General features: G+C 43.6%; 1 protein-coding gene across 2 annotated transcripts in view; it reads right to left on the bottom strand.

Moving 5' to 3' along the window:
- ZSCAN18 (zinc finger and SCAN domain containing 18) overlaps positions 1-2,405 on the bottom strand; it is a 52,528-nt gene extending 50,123 nt beyond the window's left edge. The window contains exon 1 of one of the 2 annotated variants that reach the window (XM_034639392.1): positions 2,294-2,405. The gene's annotated coding sequence lies outside the window, so the exon portion shown is untranslated. The remainder of the gene's footprint in view (positions 1-2,293) is intronic. The other variant, XM_034639391.1, reaches the window with a different exon arrangement.
- Positions 2,406-19,997: the final 17,592 nt, after the last annotated feature.

Below are 19,997 nucleotides of genomic sequence, written 5' to 3'. Positions count from 1 at the left end.
AATAAATCTTAAAAAGGGGGGGCATTGAGTCTGCTGGGGTCAGAACCACTAGTTTAGACCAACAAGAGAAGTAACAGTTGTATAGGGATGTGCCAAACTTGTGTAGAATTCTATTCCCAGGCACTGACCTCTGAAGGACTTTACCCCAGTTTCCATGGCCTGGCAGAAGGATCACTTGGACTGGATGCCTGGCAGTTTGACATCAGTGGTGCCAGACCTCAGCTGTCCAACCCTAGCCAAATGGTCCCTGCCACCTCTGTGCAGCATCCATAATGTGTACTTTGTTTTAGTGGTGCATTCTTTAATAAAAATAGTTTCCCACCAACCTTAGCTCTGTTCTAACAGTCACCCACCTGACTACCAATTGTGATAAACTGTGACTCCGTTTTGATGAACGACTGCTACGAGTTCTCAAGCCTCCCCCTTCTCCTACTGCCCCACACATAGGCAAGCTAACTAGAAAGCCTGGGTGCTTTCTTGTTGTTTTTAGCAGGACATTCACACCATGCAAGCCCCAGTAAATGGTAGGCCACCCTCACCCCAGCTCCACTCTCTAATCACAAACCCCAGCCAGTCTCCTTTTCCTGATCTCTCAAGCTATTTTTGGATCACCATGGGAAGTCACCCCTGCTCTCCCATGAATCTGAATAGGTAATAAACCTTTTACTCTCTTCGGAGGTGAGTATGTGTGTAAAACGTAAAAAGAGAATGTATGTGCACGTGTTTTCGGCAGGGAGAAAAGAAAAGCTAATGTGACAAAATGTTAATAACTTGAGAATCTGGATGGTTTTACAAGTGTTTATTGAACTACTTTTCTATGTGATACTTTTCAAAATAAAAACCTGGTTGGGAAGAAAGAAGCAATAGAATGGAGGAAAGTTCTGCTGGAAAAAACAAACAAACATAGGCTTCGTATTCAAAACAAATTTTTACAAGCTCAAGTCCATAAAAACCAAAAATTGTTTTAAAGATTTATTTATTTTCGAGAGAGATAAGGTGCTCACATAGGGGAGAGACAGAGGGAGACAGACTATCAAGCAGACACCCCACTGAGCACAGAACCCAATGTTGGGTTCCATCTTGGGACCCTGAGATCATGACCTGAGCCCAAATCAAGAGTCAGTCGCTTCCAGGCCCCGGTGGCTCAGTCGGTTAAGCATCTGCCTTCCGCTCAAGTCATGATCCCAGAGGCCTGGGATCCAGCCCCACACCCGGCTCCCTGCTCAGCCGGGAGTCTTCCCCCTCTCCCTCCCCTAAATAAATAAAATTTTTTTAAAAAAAAAGTCGGTCGCTTAACCGAACCACCCAGGAGCCCCCCCAATTTTTTTATTGGCAAAGAATAACAGACGTTTCTGGGGTGATGGTAATTTTGATAAAGCTTTGGATTCTATTTGTCAAAACTCATCCAGTGGTACAATGAAGAGTTACACATTTCACCCTTTCACTGTAAGTCAGTTTTGCCTCAAAAATTTCAAAAAGGTGTTTGGGGGGGAGCTCTGTAAAATCTGCAACTTCCTTTAAATGTTCCCCCCAAAAGATTAATGAATGGTTGAAAAGATAGAGGAAAATACATGGGATAAAGCAAGTATAGCAGATGTTAATGGGTCGGTATAAGGTCGCACAGGTACTTCAACTTCTCTATACATATGAAAACTTTCCCCATGAACTATTGGGGGAAGAGGCGTTGAAAAAAGGAACCACTACACCAAGGAGTCGGAAAATCAAACGGCCACTAAACGGGTGGAAAACGCGGCCCTCATTGGGAACAGCAGGAGCTGACCTTGCAGCTATTAGGTGGAGAGAAAAAAACAGGGATCTGACACCTGCGGGGCTCCGTGGGAAATGGCACAGTCCACAGGTACAACGCGGCCACTTTGGCCTGAGACCCACCGACGGCGACCCACCCACTATCCGGCAGAAGCGGTCGACCCGGGGTTCGCCCCAGCGGCCGCGCCAGGACACCCGACAGACCGGGGCAAAACGGTCCCTGTGAAAGGACCGGCCGGATACGAGCGCGGAACCCCTGAGTGACACGAAGGAAAGAGCTGAGGCGTCCACACCCGCAGTAGAGGCTGCGTCCTTAGTCTCTGGAGCAGCCGTGTCCAGGGCCGATCCGCGCCCTGCGAGCCGGGCGCGCCTACCCCCTCGTGAAACCCGCCCGTGGACGCGCCGCACACGCCACACCAGGATTCGGCGGACCCCTCCCCCCGCCAACATACCCTCCTACACACACACATCACCATCCCGAGGGAAAGTGAGGCACCGAGAGGTCGAGGGGCGAGGCGGAACTCACCTCCGGCGGGCAGTCGGCTAGAAGCGAGGGCGGCGGCCATGTTTGGGGCGGGTGCGCGTGCGCGCGCCGGGACCCGGATGTGTGCGTCCCTGGAGGCTCCGCGGTTCCCCCCTGCCGCGGATGGTGAGACGGGTGTTTCGTAGCTCACGCCGCACCTGGGCCCGCGTGAGGCTGTGCTCCTCCGCCTAGGCCGGGATTGGCGGGGGTTCCAGACTCCCCCCCCCCCCCGCCCTGCGTCCACACCTCAGTTAGCCCTGACCCCACCTTAGTCCGTCGACCGAGGGAGTTCTCCGGTACAGCCGTCCCAACTCCCTCTTTTATTTATTCACCCAGTTATTTATTGACATGAATACGGACTCACGGTAATTTTTTTCTCCTGTGGTTTTAACCCGACGCCATCATTATTGTGCACCCTTATTTTTATTTATGGCATATTTTATAACTTTAAATAACTTTAAAATAATTCTATACCATAATTTATTATTTATTTCTGAGAAAAATACGTTAAAATTCAGACAAGTACACCTCGTTATTCGTTGACAATGTAATTATTTACTTAATCGAAACAACCTACACAAATTTTTTAAAAAGATTTTATTTATTTATTTGAGAGAGAATGAGAGAACACAAGCAGGGAGAGTGGTCGAGGGAGAGGGAGAAGCAGTCTCCCCAGTGAGCAGGGAGCCCAACGTGGGGCTCAATCCCAGGACCCTGGGATCATGACCTGAGCGAAAGCAGCCCCTTAGCTGACTGAGCCACCGAGGCGCCCCAAGCTACACAATTTTGAATTAATAAGACAGCTAAGTATTTTAGATAGAATATTAATAAAAATCAGTGAGTACATTACGGAAAAACATAAAAATTAGTAATAAGCAATTAGAAAATATGCTTTGAAAAGAAATACTTGTTCTCAATTTTATGTATGTATGTGTATAAAATAATTCCAGTAATTCGGATATATACAAAAAAATAATACTCATACTCCCACCATCCAGCATTTACGCTGGGGAAGATTGTTGCAATCCCCTGAGTAGCCCAGGCAGGGTTTGAGGTCCAGGGTACTAGGTTGGGATCCTCCAGCACAGCCTGGGAAAGGATAAAGAGATGGTTCTCAATCTCCTCCAATATATTTTTTAATTATAAAGGGGAAAACAGTACCCTTGACAGTGGAAAAATCTGGCAGGCACCACCTGAACCATTACTTTTTTTGGAATTCTTGTCAAAAATGCACCATCTCAATCTTATCAAAAACACCAGACAGGGGCGCCTGGGTGGCACAGCGGTTAAGCGTCTGCCTTCGGCTCAGGGCGTGATCCCGGCGTTATGGGATCGAGCCCCACGTCAGGCTTCTCTGCTATGAGCCTGCTTCTTCCTCTCCCACTCCCCCTGCTTGTGTTCCCTCTCTCACTGGCTGTCTCTATCTCTGTCAAATAAATAAATAAAATCTTTAAAAAAAAAAAAAAAAACACCAGACAAACCCAAACTGAGTGACATTATAGAAAATAACTGAGCAGTATTCTGCAAAAGTGTCAAGGTCATGAAAGACATGGAAAGACTAAGGAATTGTCACAGATTGGAGAAGACTAAGGAGACACCACAAATAGACGCAATGACAGAATTCCAGTGAAGTTTGTACTTCGGTCATTAACATTGAACCAATGGTCATTTCCTAGTTGTTGTTTTTAACAAGTAATCTCTAAACCCAACTTGGGGCTCGAACTCACAACCCCGAAATCAAGAGTTGCATGCTCTTCCAACTAGAGTCATCCACGCACCCCAGTAATTTCCTTGTTTTGGTAAGTATATCATGGTTACCTAAAATGTTAACATTAGGGGAAGCTGGTGAAAGATCTACGGAAGTCCATTATTTTTGCAGCTTTTCTATGTTAAAAAGAATACCACCATAGGGCACCTGGCTGGCTCAGTAGGTGGAGCATGTAACTCTTGATCTCGAGTTGGTGAGTTTGAGCCCCACTATGGGTGTAGAGATTACTTAATAAAATTTAAAAAGAGAAAAAGAAAACCATAGGCCCCAAATGGTATTACTTGAGGCCAAGTCACCAAACCGGGACTTAATACCTAAACTAACTGCACTCTCAGTCTCCCTCAGAAATGTAGTCCTAACCCGTTTTCAGGAATTTTCTGATCACCACCAAAAAGGTAATCTGTCACATGGGCCCTCTTCATCCCCCAAAGGAAGGCTAATTCACCTAGTAAGACCTAAGACCCTTTTGTCCCCAAATGAAGGTGACCTCACTAATAATCCTTTTTTTTAAATGACTTTCTTGTCCTGCCCTTAAAAACACTTCCTATTCTGTAGCCCTTTGGAGCTCCTCTCTATTTATTGATGGAATGCTGCCCAATTCATGGATCCTTTAATGAAGCCAATTAGGGGCGCCTGGGTGGCACAGCGGTTAAGCGTCTGCCTTCAGCTCAGGGCTTGATCCTGGTACGTTATGAGATCGAGCTCCACATCAGGCTCCTTTGCTATGAGCCTGCTTCTTCCTCTCCCACTCCCCCTGCTTGTGTTCCCTCTCTCGCTGGCTGTCTCTATCTCTGTTGAATAAATAAATAAAATCTTAAAAAAAAAAAGCCAATCAGAGTTCAAATTTTCTTGGTTGAATTTTGGTTTTTAACATTTGTAAGATTAAAATTACTTCTACAATAAAAATTTAGGAAGAAAGCTCTAGTCCTGGTGAGGGATAGAAACAGAAACATGTTCACCTTTAGCCCAGAAGGCTGACTTATAGCCTGTATAGTACCTTAAGGATCAAGGAAGTGCTGGTTGTTACATTCTTTAACTTGTGACTTGTGACTGCCTGTATACCTCACTGATAGTTAATACCAAGCTGAATCATAAGCACAAGAGAAATCTTGCAAAATAGTTTACAGAGTAGAAATTCAAAGAAGACATTTATGATTTAATACTGCCTGCACATTCCCTCCCCCTTGAGCACTAAGCATACAACCAAATTTCATACAGCAAAAATGCACCTCTTTCTGCCCACAGATACTGCCCCTGTGCTACTTAAACTTACCAATTGCACCAGAAAATGTATTAAGAATTCTTTCTTGACCATAATGCTCAATAATCTCACAACAGGCCTGTAATTATTCATATGCAAATAAATTCACCTTACAGTAAGCAAAAGGTTATATTGAACAGTATTGTGATTTGATTTTTGTAAAAAGCGTATAGAAAAAGAATTGAAAGACCAGAAATACAGATTAAGATAGGGCAAATCACAAATCAGGGAAGTTTTTGTTAGTGTTGTTTGAATCTTCTATATCCTTATCAATCTCCAACTACTTGTTCTATTAAATTACAGAGAGAGGAGTACTAAAATCTCCAACTATATATATAATTATGGATCTAGTTTTCCTTTAATTCTACCGGGTTTTGCTTCATTTATTTTGGAGTTCTGTCGTCAGGTGCATACATATTTAGGATAGTTATGCCTTCTTCATAAATTTCATCTTTTATCTTTATGTAATGTCCTTTCTTATCCTTGATAATTTTTTTTTAAGATTTTATTTATTTATTTGACAGAGGGAGAGACAGCCAGTGAGAGAGGGAACACCAGCAGGGGGAGCGGGAGAGGAAGAAGCAGGCTCCCAGCGGAGCAGGGAGCCCAATGCGGGGCTCAATCCCAGGACCCCAGGATGACACCCTGAGCTGAAGGCAGATGCTTAATGACTGAGCCACCCAGGTGTCCCATCCTTGGTAATCTTCTTTGCTCTAAAGTCTACTTTGTCTAATAACAACATAGCCATGCCAACTTTCTTTTGCTTAGTGTTTGCCATATATTTTTTCCCATATTTTTACCTTTAACCTACCTATATTATTGTATTTAAAATAGGAATCTTGAAGGTACCATACAGTTGGGTCTTGTTTTTGTTTGTGTTTTATCCATTATCAAAACAGTTTAAAAGCATAGAGTTGAGGGGCGCCTGGGTGGCACAGTGGTTAAGCGTCTGCCTTCGGCTCAGGGCGTGATCCCGGCATTATGGGATCGAGCCCCACATCAGGCTCCTCCGCTATGAGCCTGCTTCTTCCTCTCCCACTCCCCCTTTGTGTTCCCTCTCTCGCTGGCTGTCTCTATCTCTGTCAAATAAATAAATAAAATCTTTAAAAAAAAAAAAAGCATAGAGTTGAGCAAAAATCAAAATGGCTGTGCTAATGTTTCAGCAAAGCTATATATATTTTTTTAAAGATTTTATTTATTTATTTGACAGAGAGAGAGAGAGAGACAGCCAGCAAGAGAGGGAACAAAGTCAGGGGGAGTGAGAGAGGAAGAAGCAGGCTCCCAGCAGAGCAGCCTGATGTGGGACTTGATCCCAGGACTCGATCCCAGGACTCTCGGATCACACCCTGGGCCAAAGGCAGATGCTTAACAACTGAGCCACCCAGGTGCCCCCAGCAAACCTAGATTTTAAACCTTTTTAAGCCTAAAGACAGGACACAGGAAGCTGGGAGCAAATACACAATTCCTGTCAAAACCAGCTAGATCCTGTATTTCCCTTTCATCTCCGCCCCCCATCCCTTCCACCAACCATGCTTGCAGTTTTTTGAAGGCCATTGCCTGCTGTAGTCTCCTTTGCCTGGGAAAGCAATAAAGCTATTTATTTTCATTCCAAACTCTGTCTTCACATTATATTTTGGCTCTGAAGCATCGAGGTCAGTTTTTGACAACATTCTAACACTGTTTAATTGTTTACATCATTCTCTTTTTTTTTTTTTAAAGTAAACCTTATACACAACGTGGGGCTCAAACTCTCAACCCCGAGATCAAGAGTCACGTGCTCTACAGACTGAGCCAGCCAGGCATCCCTACATCATTCACTTTTAATGTAATTATTGATAAGGTTGAATTTAAGGCCTACAATATTATTATTTGTTTTCTCTTTGTCTCTTCTAGGATTGTTCCTTTGTTTCCTCTTTCCTGCCTTCTCTGGATTGTTTGAATATTTCGTAGCATTCCATCTTATTTTATCTATTGGCATTTTAACTATATATCTTTGCATTTTTTTGGTGGTTCTGATGAGGGAGCAGAAAGCTTGCTGAGGACAAAGCACAAGCTGACACCTGGCAGCCTTCTCCCTCACCCCTCACTCCTGGGTGGGATATGCGTGACAGTCCTCCAAGAAACTTCCAGCTATCTTAACGTTAATGCCTTGCTAGAGGGAAAAACCTTAACTTGACAAAGGCAAGGCCTCAGGTATCCTGTGAGTCTTTAACAAATGAAAACCCTTCTGAAACCTCCCTTTTCCTTACCTACCCAACTCCCAAGTATATAATCAGTCGCCCCTCAAACCCCCTCCTCCACGCAGCAGCTCTTACTGCCCACAGGTCCTGTCTCCTTGTTTTAATATAAAACCACCATTTTGCACCAAAGACATGTCAAGAATTCTTTCTTCATTGTCAGCTCCAGACCTCACCCCACCAAACCTCACCTACATTCCAAAACTACATCAGTTCCTCCAGGGATTATGGTATACATATCTAACTATGTTTTAGTAGTCTACCTAGGGTTAATATTTTACACTTCAAATAAAATATAGATACCTTGCAGTCATATAGATCCCTTACAGTCATATACATCCCTTTACCCCTATGTATTATATCTACATACATTGAAAAGCCCTCAGGCAATGTTATAGTTTTTGCTTTCTATGTTCATGCTATGAAAATTACACAGGGAAGCCTCACTAAAAAGGAACTGGGAGGCCAGAAGTTGGAGTTGTCCTGCTGTACCACTCCAAGTCAAGAATCATCTATAAAAGACTCTGACAGAAGAATCTCAATAGGAAAGAATCATCAATTACAGGCCCCAACAGGAAAAGATGGAAATTGCATCTCCCACAAGAAATCAACTGCTCCAGCAACTCAGTCTATGAGAAACTGTCATCATCCCAAACTCTTACTTTTCTCCAATGGAATTTTTTTTAAAGATTTTATTTATTTATTTGACAGAGATAGAGACAGCCAGCAAGAGAGGGAACACAAGCAGGGGGAGTGGGAGAGGAAGAAGCAGGCTCATAGCGGAGGAGCCTGATGTGGGGCTCGATCCCATAACGCCAGGATCACGCCCTGAGCTGAAGGCTGACGCTTAACGACTGAGCCACCCAGGCGCCCCTCCAATGGAATTTTGTTCAGAATACTCCTTCCCAACTTCCTCTTTGTTCCCCATAAAATAACATCCCTCTCCTCTCCTGTTTTTGGCTAGCTTATGGTTTTACTGTAGCTTTTTTACCCCAAATTGCAACCCTCTGCTATTCCCAAATAAACCTATTTTTACTGGTAAAATAACTTTTAATTTTAAAGTCAACAATGCAATGAGGAAATTTTAGGATACCAGTTTTCCTTCTGGTATCATTTCCTTTCAGCCTGCAGAACTGCCTTTAGCATTTTAATAGAGCAGGTATGCTGGTGATGAAGTCTCTTACTTTTTCTTCATCTAAGAATGCCTTTCCTTTGCTTCATTTCTGAAGGATATTTTTGTTAGATATAGAACTTTCATTTAAAGGTTTTTTTTTTCCTTTCAGCACTTTAAAGATGTTTTCTGACTCTCTTGTAGCATCTATGATTTTTTTGTCTTTTAAGATTTTATTTCTATTTATTTGTCAGAGAGAGAGAGCAAGAGCACAAGCAGAGGGAGAAGCAAGCAGAGGGAGGAGGGAGAGGAAGAAGCAGGCTCCCTGCCGAGCAAGGAGCCCAATGCAGGACTATCCCAGGACCCTGGGATCATGACCTGACAGGAAGGCAGACGCTTTACCGCTGAGCCACCCAGGCCACCCGCTTCTGTGATTTCTAATGTGAAGTTCACCATTACTGAAGCCATTGTTCTCTTACATGAAATATTTCCTTTTTAAAATTAATTTTTCTTGTTGCTTTCAATATTTTCTTCCTTCCTTCCTTCCTTCCTTCCTTCTTCTTTCTTTTTTTTTTTTTTTTGGCGGGGGCAGTTTTCCACAGTTTGATAATATCTGGGCATAGTTTTCTGTTGGGGATGACTGTAGTTCCTGATTTTGTAAATTTGCGCCTTTTACCAAATTGGAGTTTGTAGCCATTATTTCTTCATTTTTTTCTTGACCAATCTTTCTCCTTTCCCAATGCTTTAATGATACAACTTAGACACTTTGATATTGATCCATAGCTCACTGAGGCTCTTTTCATTAATTCTGATCATTTTATTCTGCCTGTTCTTCAGCTTGATCTTCATTCAGCTTGACTGATTCTTTCCTCTTATTTTATTCTGCTCCTGAGCACATCCATTTGGTGAACTCTTTATTTCCGGTATTTATTTTTCAGTCCCCAAACTTGCATATGGTCTAATTTCAACTTCCAGTTTTAATTCCCTACTGAGAATTCTATCTTTCCATTTCATTTGTGTTTACCTTTACCTCGTGGAGCATAGTTATAATAGCTGATTAAAGTCTTTGATAATTGCAAAATCTGGTTCATGTCAAGATTAGCACCTGGGTGTTTTCCTTTACATGTTAAGTCATTGTTCACATTTGCCTGGTTCTCTTTATGTCAAATAATTTGGATTGTGTCCTGGGTATTTTGAATATTATATTATAAGATTCTGGGATTTGTTAAAATCAGTTGGAAAATGCTTAATTTTTGTTTTATCAGGAATCAACACAGCTAGGTTTAGACTGTAAGTTCTGCCTCATTTTCTGTGGATGATGGTTCCAATGTCAGTTGTTTTATTTCATTTTATTTATTTATTTGAGAGAGAGACACGGAGAGCAGGAGCTGGGCGGGGGGCAGAGGGAGAGGGACAACAGACTTCCCGCTGAGCGGGGAGGCTACCGTGGGGCTCTATCCCAGGACCCTGAGATCATGACCTGAGCCAAAGCTGGAGTCTTAACCAACTGAGCCACCCAGTCACCCTCCAGTGTCAGTTTGGTTTTAAAGTCTGCTATGGTGTTTGGGTCTACCTGCTATATGCATCACTCAGAGTTATTCTAGAATCTGGATGGTGGTTTATATTTATTTTAGTTCCCAAACCCTTTCCTATGCTTCTTCTGCTGTTTCATATTTGCTCATGAGGGTGAGCCCAGGACTTATGTCAGTTCATAAATGGAATTCAGGATCCTCTTTTTCAGCTCTCTCCTCATCAAGATTTCCCCCCACACTTGAGGGTACCCAGCAGCAGCTCTTTATCTGAGTTTCTCTGGCCAGAAATTTGGGGTTCTTTCAGAGGTCAGTTCTGTCCCACTAGGGCCACCTTTAGTGTGTAGCAGTGAGAGGAAAACAAAAGAAAAAGTAATTGAGATCCCCCCACCAAACAATCTTCAGACAGAAATGGCCTTTTTCTGGTTTCTCTGGCCAGGGAGACAAGTTTCTCTAAGTTTTAGCCCCTGTTCTATTGTGCAGTTCCATGCAATGGGGTATGCTTTCCAGGCAAAGTGGTGGGGGAAAAGATTAGCAGAAATCCCCTGAAATTCTTTGGTCAAGTGAGGTTTCTCTTACCAGTCCTCTGGCTAGAAATAGGGGGGTGGGGGGAGGTTCCTGGAGTTTTGCTATTTGTGTCTATGGTACACTTCCAAGATTTGGCCTGCTCTTCTATAAAAACTAGGAGAAAATGTAGGGGGAGAAAACACAAACCACACCTCTTTTACATACATATCATCATTCAAGTTTTTATTTCTGTACCCAATCTGCCATTGTTTACTTTTCAGAGTTCTTAGGTAGTTGCTTTTGAACTCTATTCAGAGATTTCATTTGTAGTCGATTGGAGAGAGAAGCTGTAATTGGCTTACACCAGCTTGACCAGCACCAGAAACTATACGAAATTTTAGAAAGGACAAAACTGTAGAAACAGAAAGCAGGTCACAGTTGCAAGAGTCTTGGGTGAAGAGAGGGAATCAACTAAAAGGGGCACAGGGCACTTTTGAAATAATGGAAATGTTCTCTATTTTGGTTGTGTTGATGTTTATAAAATTGCATACATTTGTCAGAACACACTGAACGTATAATGGGTGCATTTTATTGTTCATAAATTATATCTCAGTGATGGTAATTAAAAAAAAAACAAAACAGGACATACCAAGTCCCACCTACCAGAATGGCTAAAATTAAAAGGACTCCTAATATCTTTGCATTGGCAAGAATGTAGAGCAATTGGAACTTTCACATACTACTTGTAGGAGTATAAATTTGTGTAACTACTTTGGAAAACTATTTGGCAGCATCTACTAAATATGAACAACAGGACAACCTGTCACCCAGCAATTTCAGTCCTAGGCATATTACCAATCAGAAAGGCATACCAAGATGCAACCAAAGCTATATGCAAGAACGTCCATGGTATTTACGGTATTCATAAAGGTCCCAAAGCATAATCAACCCAAATACCTACCAATAGTAGAATGAACCGAATTTGGCATTTTCATACAGTGGGATACTAGACCAAACCAACCACTACTTACACACACAAAAAAGGATAAATCTTTTTTTTTTCTTTAAAGATTTTTTATTTATTTATTCGACAGAGATAGAGACAGCCAGCGAGAGAGGGAACACAAGCAGGGGGAGTGGGAGAGGAAGAAGAAGGCTCATAGAGGAGGAACCTGATGTGGGGCTCGATCCCATAACGCCGGGATCACGCCCTGAGCCCCCTGAGCCTAAGGCAGATGCTTAACCGCTGTGCCACCCAGGCGCCCCAAGGATAAATCTTAAAAACATAGTGTTGAGCAAAAGAAGGTAAAAAGAATACATACTTAAGAACTCCATTTATGCAAAATTCAAAAACTGGCAAAAGGAATCCATGGCAATAGAAATCAGGATAGCGTTTTGTAAACCTTTGGAGGAGAGATGATATTTACTGTAATGAAACACCAAGGAAGCATCTTGGGGGCGATGTTAATATTTTATTTTTGATTTGTACTTTTGTGATGCCCCCTTCCAGAATGGAGAAAAGGCCTCCCAGAGGCCAGGCCAGGGACCCAGAGGACATAGAATAGGGGATTTTCCTCCAGAGGGAAGAATCAGGGTCTTAAAAAAAAGCTTCCTAATCACTAAACTCTACCTCTGAAACTAATAATACACTGTATGTTAATTAACTGAAGTTAAATTAAAAAACCAAACCAGGGGCGCCTAGGTGGCACAGCGGTTAAGCGTCTGCCTTTGGCTCAGGGCGTGATCCTGGCGTTATGGGATCGAGCGCCACATCAGGCTCCTCCGCTATGAGCCTGCTTCTTCCTCTCCCACTCCCCCTGCTTGTGTTCCCTCTCCTGACTGTCTCTATCCCTGTCAAATAAATAAATAAAATCTTTAAAAATGAATAAATAAAAAATAAAAAACCAAACCAAAAGCCTCCTCTGTGGTCAGAACAAGATTTCGTAAGTGCTGTACCTTGGAATCTGCCTTTTCCTTTGAGAATCCAGTCTCTGCTCACCACTGTACATTGGGAGTGGGGGTGGGGCTCAGAACTTGCCCTTTAGCTTCAACGTCAGTGGATCCCAAGGACTCTCCGGCCCTGAGCTGTCTCCTGTGACTGGACAGGAACTGAGCTACTGCTTATCTGTGGGAAGATCTGTGCGCAGATATCCGGGGGTCAGATGTCTGCCACCAGTGCTTCTCCTCCCCCAGAAGTTGGAAGTCTTGCTGGGAGCCGGAGTTGGATCCGGAGAAAGGCCCATGCCCAAACTGCGGATCTGGGAGATGCCCCCCGCCCCCCGGTGATAGCCAACAGCAGGCACCTGCCCCCACTGGAGCAGCCTGCGACCCTGCCCGGGTTCTTCCCGGCAGCCCCGCCGCCGCCGCAGCACGAGCGCTAAACGCGCAGCTTTACCACCAACAGCAAGGTGGACACGGGGCTGTCCATCACCTCACACTCGCAAGGCAGCCGCGCACCCCTCCCGGTACTTGCGCACCCACTTCCGGTTCCCCACCACCCATTGCGTGCTCCCCGGCCGCCTACATCTCCCAGAAGGCCGCGGGCGCGGCGCGCCACCTCCTCCTGCCCGTCGCGTTAGCTGCGGCGGCCGCGCCCTCTACCGGCGACAAGGGGAGAGGACAACGGTTCCTGGGTGTCAAGGTCCTCAAGGCGTTTGGTGAGGATCCCAATCGCAGGGCTCTAAGGTGACCCCACAGGTGAAAGGAAAAATCATCCGCGAAGTTCAGCCTGCAACACAGGCCATCAAGAGCCTGAAATCCTCCGCAGTCCTCACTGGATTCACCCTGGCCAGCTACACGCGGAGCACCCAGCCGGCCTGTAGGGGCGGTAGAGACCTTTATCTGGTGACTGAAATTTTACCTTTGGCCCCCCCTAGCTGTTCTTACTAGAATATATATTTTTTAATACAAAGAAATGTCAATGGTTTAGAGACAATTTGCCTGAAAATGAATGAGGGGTAACTCCCTCAGCCAAAGATATGTGAACCTTAGAAAATATTGCATTTATTGGATTTACTTTTCTTCAACATTCTGTTTACATTTTCAAATATTCAGAAAACTTAACAAGATTGCGTGAGAACCCATGTACCCTGCCCCTAAATTAGACAATAAACGTTTGACAATATGTGTTTTATCACTATACACATATACATCATTGGGGTTTTTTTATAGTAACCAAATGGGATTAAGAGTGACTGGATTTAAACAGACATAACCTGTGCCTCAGATTAACACAGATGCTTTCTAGCTCCGGAACTGAAGTAAAAAGACCTCAGCTCTCTAAAATTCACCATCATCTGAAAATCAGAGTAATTAGAGAGCTGTGAGAGGACTATATTAATACTTGTGTGCTCTACGCACACACTAAACCCTCAATCCAAATTCACTATCGTTTAACTACTAAGGCCTTTTTAAAAATGCTAGAAGTGGAATTCCTAGATGCCAGAGAGAACAGTATGAACATTTTAAACACTTTTTTATATTATGAAATCTCCCTTCATACGTCTCCCACCTACATTCGCCCGCAGGTGCTTCTGAAGTCAAGTTCTTGGGACCAACAATAGAAATGAGGCGGGAAATCAAAGGCATAGGCAAGGATATATTGGGGTGACAGCTCAAACTGAAGGAAGACAGTACTAACACACAGCAACTAAACTCACCCGTCCAAGCCGTGCAGTGGACCTGCTCATATAGAGAAAGTGCTGCCCGGCTGGGGTTCCCACTCAGGTCCAATATGCTAATGAGGGAAGGGGGGGGGGATGATTCGTTCTGATTGGCCGATATTGGCAGTCAACTCAGGCAACTCATTGGTGCCTTTTGGAGCCCGGGTCCTCTGTTTTAAGTATGCCCCGTGTATAGGGGTTGGCTGTATCCTGGCTGCATCCTGGTTCTGCTCTATAGTAGAAGGTGTGTAACAATAACAAAGCGCCCCAGGTAGACAATGTTTTTCACCTGGAACTTGTTCCCATAGTCCTTTCGTGTCTCTATTGTTTCTCTTGCTGTGTAACAAGCTACCATAAATGTAACAGCTTAAAACAACATGCATTTATTATCTCATTGTTCTGTGAGTCAGAAGTCTGGCATGGCTTAACTGGATCCTCTGTTTTCGGTTCTTGAAAGGCTGCAATCAAGGTGTCAGTGAGCTACATTCTCACCGATAAACTTAGCTGGGTAAGAATCTGCTTCCAAGCTCATTCAGATTGTGACTGAATACATTTTCTTGCAGCTGCAGAGCTCACGTACAGCAGCTTGCCTCTTCCAAGCCAGCAGGAGAGAGTCTCTAAACACTCTTTTCAAGACTTCAGACTGACCAAGTCAGGAACACCCAGAATAATCTCCCTTTGATTAGCTAAAATCAACTAATTTGTAACCTTAATTGCATCTTCAAAATCCCATCATCTTTGCCTTACAAGCTAAACTAATCATGGTGTAACATCCTTAGTTTCTCCGTTTTTTGTTCCTCCTGCAATGTCCCAGCCCTTCCCTATTCTACCAAACCAAGTCTCTATCCGTGGCACCTTCTCCTCCGTTGACATACATATTCCTTTTAAAGAATAAGATCCTTCACTGAGTTTACAAGACCATGCCTGATCTGAGCCCTGCCCCTCAGCCTCATCAGTTCTAGCTCCTTCGTGTGTGTGGCCTCTGATCTTTCAATTCCTAGACTTCCTAGATTTCCATCAGGCACAAAAAGCACAGTACCCACGGCCAAAGATACCTTTAAGGGTCCACAAAAATGGTATTTCTTTTAAAATTAGAAGTGAAAGGAGTATAATCTCACCTGGATTATATTAATCTTTATACCAACACAGTCATAAAATATAATTTTCTGTATTTTTTAATGAAAGAAGAAGTCCACGAAAGCCAAAGTGCCTCAAGCTTGGGAAAGAAAGTCACAATCTGTGCCTACTGTGTTGCTCCTCACACAAGGTTCTCTACCATTATCAGACTCCTCTGCTTATAGCACCCTTGTCTCTACTCCTTCTAGTCAGCACCTAATTTCTTCAGATTTTCTATTGCTTTCTATGGCCCTTAAGTGTATAATGTCAGCCCAGACTCTTCCCTGAACTCCAGACTAAAACAGTTGCCTACCTCCTTGACGTTCCACTTGAAGGCCTAATGAACACCTTACAGGCCCCAAACCAAACACTCGTGCTTCCCCCATCCCCAGCCCCTCTCATAGCTTTGCCTGTGTTGGTGACCAGCATTTTTCTTCTTTCCCTGGTGCAGGCTGAAACCTCACTGGTATCCACACTCTCCTAATTCATATCCTGCAGGTGATTCGGCATCAGGTCCTGACAGCATCATGCTCAAATCTACCCAGAATGCAACCTGCTTTCACTTCCGGCCTGGCTGCCAGCATCTCTCTCAGTGATCATGTCACAAACCTCCCTGCTTCTTTCCTTGTCCACAGGTCTATTTCCCCACAGCAGCTAGAGAGTTCCTATGGCACCTCCCTCCTTTGCTTAAAAATTTCACACGTTTCCAACTCCTTCGGGGTAAAAGTTCATATCATAGCCTGAAAGTCCTGACCGGGTCAGCCGCTGTTGCCTTTCTGAGCTCATTGTCCATTCCTTTCCCTCTGACTCACTCAGTTCCAGCCACATGGGTTTTCTCCCTGGTGCTCTCACATGCACAATATGCTCCCACCTCAGGGCCCTTGCAAATGCTGTACCCTTTGCCTGGAACACCTTCCACCAGATTTCTACCTAGCTCATTCCTTCACCTCTTTAGGTCTTTTACCATACCTGACACATACTAGATGCTTAATGAATTCATTGACTGAAAAACAGTCAATTGAATTGTGACAACTAGTGACAACTGAACAACTCTTATTTGAAACATGATCTCTGTGAACATTTTAGCATATTTATTTTCATTAGTTGCTTTCTTTCCCTTGTGGGTTGGGTTTTTTTTTTTTTTTGGCCCTAGTTAAGATCACACCATATAGAATTTTTCTTATATAACATTATATCAAGATTAAAAACAATGACTATTTCTGTTTTGACCAAAAGCCATTGGTAACCGGGAATATGTATCAGTTAATACCATAAGAAAATGGTACAACAAACTGCCCTTAAAATTCAATGGCCTAGGGGTGCCTGGGTGGCTCAGTTGGTTAAGCCTCTACCTTTGGCTCAGGTCGTGATCCCAGGGTTCTGGGATAGAGCCCCACATCAGGCTCCCTGCTCAGCGGGGAGCCTGCTTCTCCCTCTCCCCCTGCTCTTGCTCTCTCTCTCAAATAAATAAATAAAATCTAAAAAAGAAAAAAATACTGTGGCTTAATACAATAGTCATTTCATCTGGCACATAAGCCCACAAGTCATCTTGGGGTTTGCTGACCTAGGCTGTGTTTAGCTGAGCTGGCCTTCAGGCTTCATGAAGAGCAGACCTGTTCCCTTTCTCTCCCATCCACCTTAGATCAGTGCGTTAGCCGTCTTGTTCTTGTCATGGAATTGCAGAAGTACAAAATGGTAAGTCCAGACACGATGGCACATTCTACACCTCTGCTCATATCACAGCCACTAACCCCTTTTTTGCCAAAGCAAGTCTCATGCCTTATTCCAAAGTCAGGGGCAAGGAGACACAGCATTTATTAGTTATTCACTGCCATGCAAAAATTACCCCAAAATATAGTGGCTTAAAACAAGAGTAGTAGGGGGCCTAGGTGGCTGAGCCATTAAGCATCTGCCTTTGGCTCAGGTCATGATCCCAGAGTCCTGGGATCAAGTCCCGCATCGGGCTCCCTGCTTGGAGGAAAGCCTGCTTCTCCCTCTCCCACTCCCCTTGCTTGTGTTCCCTCTCTTGCTGTCTCTCTCTGTCAAATAAATAAATAAAAATCTTTAAAAAAAAAACACAAAAAAACAAGAGTAGTAAGCTTTTTCTATAAAGAGCCAGATAGTAAATATTTTAGATCTGCTGGGCCACATGGTCTCTATTGCAACTACTCAATGCTGCTTTTGTTATAGACAATAAGTAATGAACAGACATGGCTGTGTTCCCATAAAACTCTACGGACAGTGAAATTTGAATTTTATGTAATTTTCAGATGTCATACAATATAATTCTTTTAATTTTTTTTTAGCTATTTAAAGATGTAAAAACTATTCTGTTTGTGAGCCATTCAGAACCAAACCAAAACAAAAAGATAGCCAACTAGATTAGGCCTGGAGGCTGTAGTTTGCTGACTCCTAGCTTAAAACAACAAACATTTTATATCCTCACAGTTTCTGTGGGTCAAGAATTTCGGATCAGCTTAACTGGATGGTTCTTCCTCAGGGTCTCTCATAGGCTGTAATCAAGATATTGTCTGGGGCTGTGGTCATATGAGGCTTAACTTTAATAGAGGATGCATTTTACAAGTTTATGTAGTTGTTGGCAAGAGGCCTCAGAATCTCATTCCTTCAGCCTCTCTACATGGCTACTTCAGTGTCCTCATAACACTGAATCTGGCTTCCTCCAGAATAAGAAGAGAGAGAGAGAAACAATCAAGACTAAAGCCACACTGTCTTTTATAATCTACTCCTGGAAGGGATGTACCATCACTTCCATCACATTCTGTGAGTCACACAGACCAATCCTGGTGCAGTGTGGGAGAAGGGAACCACAGGACAGTGTGAATTCTAGGAGTGGGGAATCACTAGAGGCCATCTTGGAAGCTGCTTACAACACAGCACTTACTTATTTTCCTTCTACTTGATCTCTTCTGAAACATGGTCTGTCAGACTGTAAAGTTTCCCTTGGTCTGGATTTTCCTAATCACACCCTCATGGTACAATTTAAGATGTTTTTCTGTCATCTATGTTCCCTGAAGTTTGCAGGCTGGGCTTCTTTCTTGCCCAGAGTCATTGCTGCCTTGGTACTTTGGTTACACTGTACTCATGACCTGACATCTCCATGCTATAGCTCCTCCACACAAGATTCCTTGAGGGCTGCAGGCTGCAAGTGTCCCTTGGATGAATCTTCCTTAAGGACTATAGGCTACATACATCTCTTAACATCCAAGTAATTCAGTAAGGAGAAAAGTGGAAGTCCCATAACTGCCAATGAGCTCAGGTCACCATGCTGGGGGCATTGGATTTCAAGACCACTGGGACCGTACAGTGTCCTGAAGATGTTACTGGGGCATAGGAGGATTACTCTGGCATCAAGGTGAATCACAGAGCAAAGATTAAAGAGAACAGATTAAGACTGCTTCAGTAATCCAAGTATGAGGTACTAGGGTCCAGACTCTTTCCTCATAGTTCCTTTTAAGTCCAACTCCTCTGTTCATTTACCAACAGTATTCAGTTTCTACTCAATGCCAGGCAGCTGTTGTGCTAGGGGCTGTAGATTCTCTGGAAAATCTTCATGTATACAAGTCATCATCACATATCATGATAAGCATGGTAAGTGAAAAGAACAAGAAAGTACGAGGGAACAAAGAAGAAAGTACCCTAGGTCATATAAACTGTATTAGTTTCCTATTGCTGCTATAAGGGACTACCACAAACATAGTGGTTTAAAATAACACAAATTTATTATCTTATAGTTCTGGTGGTCAGAAGTCTACAATGGGTTAGTATTCCTCCTGGAGACTCTGAGGGAGAATCCATTTCCTTGCCTTGTCCAGCTTCTAGAAACCACTCACATTGTGTACTTCATGACCCTAAATCACTCCAACCTCTGATTCTACCACCAAAGCTCCTCTGATTCTGACTCTCCTGCATGCCTCTTACACTTTTGAGGACCCTTGTGATTACACTGGGCCCATCCAACATGATCCAAGATAAACTCTCCATCTCAAGATCCTTAACTCAATCTCATCTGCAAAGTCCTTTAGGCCATGTGAGGTAACATGTTCTCAGGTTCTGGAGATTAGTACATAACATCTTTGGGAGACTATTACCAAGCTCACTACACAGCTCAAAAAGGCCTGAGAAGGTCAGCCTTAATCTGACCTCTCTGGCATGAGAAGAAGCCAGTGTATAATGAGCTGGGGAAGAACATTTTGGCAGAAAGAGAAGTGCTAGCAAAGGCTCTGAGGTGGGAAGAATTTGGTGCAATCAAGAAACTGATGTCAGGCAGTGAGGACAGAATGGATGGGTAAGGGGAAGGAGCAGAAGGACCAGTCTCAGATGCAATGAGGCTCAGACATACCAGGCCTTGTGAACACTATTCAGGAGTGTGAGATCCATCTGAATGCAATAGGAAGACACCTGGGGTGGGGTTACCCTGGAGAATGAGATGATCTGATTTACATCATTAGAAATTCATGGCAGGGGCGCCTGGGTGGCACAGCGGTTAGGCGTCTGC

Source organism: Ailuropoda melanoleuca, chromosome 12, assembly GCF_002007445.2.
Source record: "Ailuropoda melanoleuca isolate Jingjing chromosome 12, ASM200744v2, whole genome shotgun sequence".
Lineage (NCBI taxonomy): Eukaryota > Metazoa > Chordata > Mammalia > Carnivora > Ursidae > Ailuropoda > Ailuropoda melanoleuca.
Note: the sequence above shows the minus strand (reverse complement) of the source record. Positions and strands in the feature narration are given on the sequence as shown.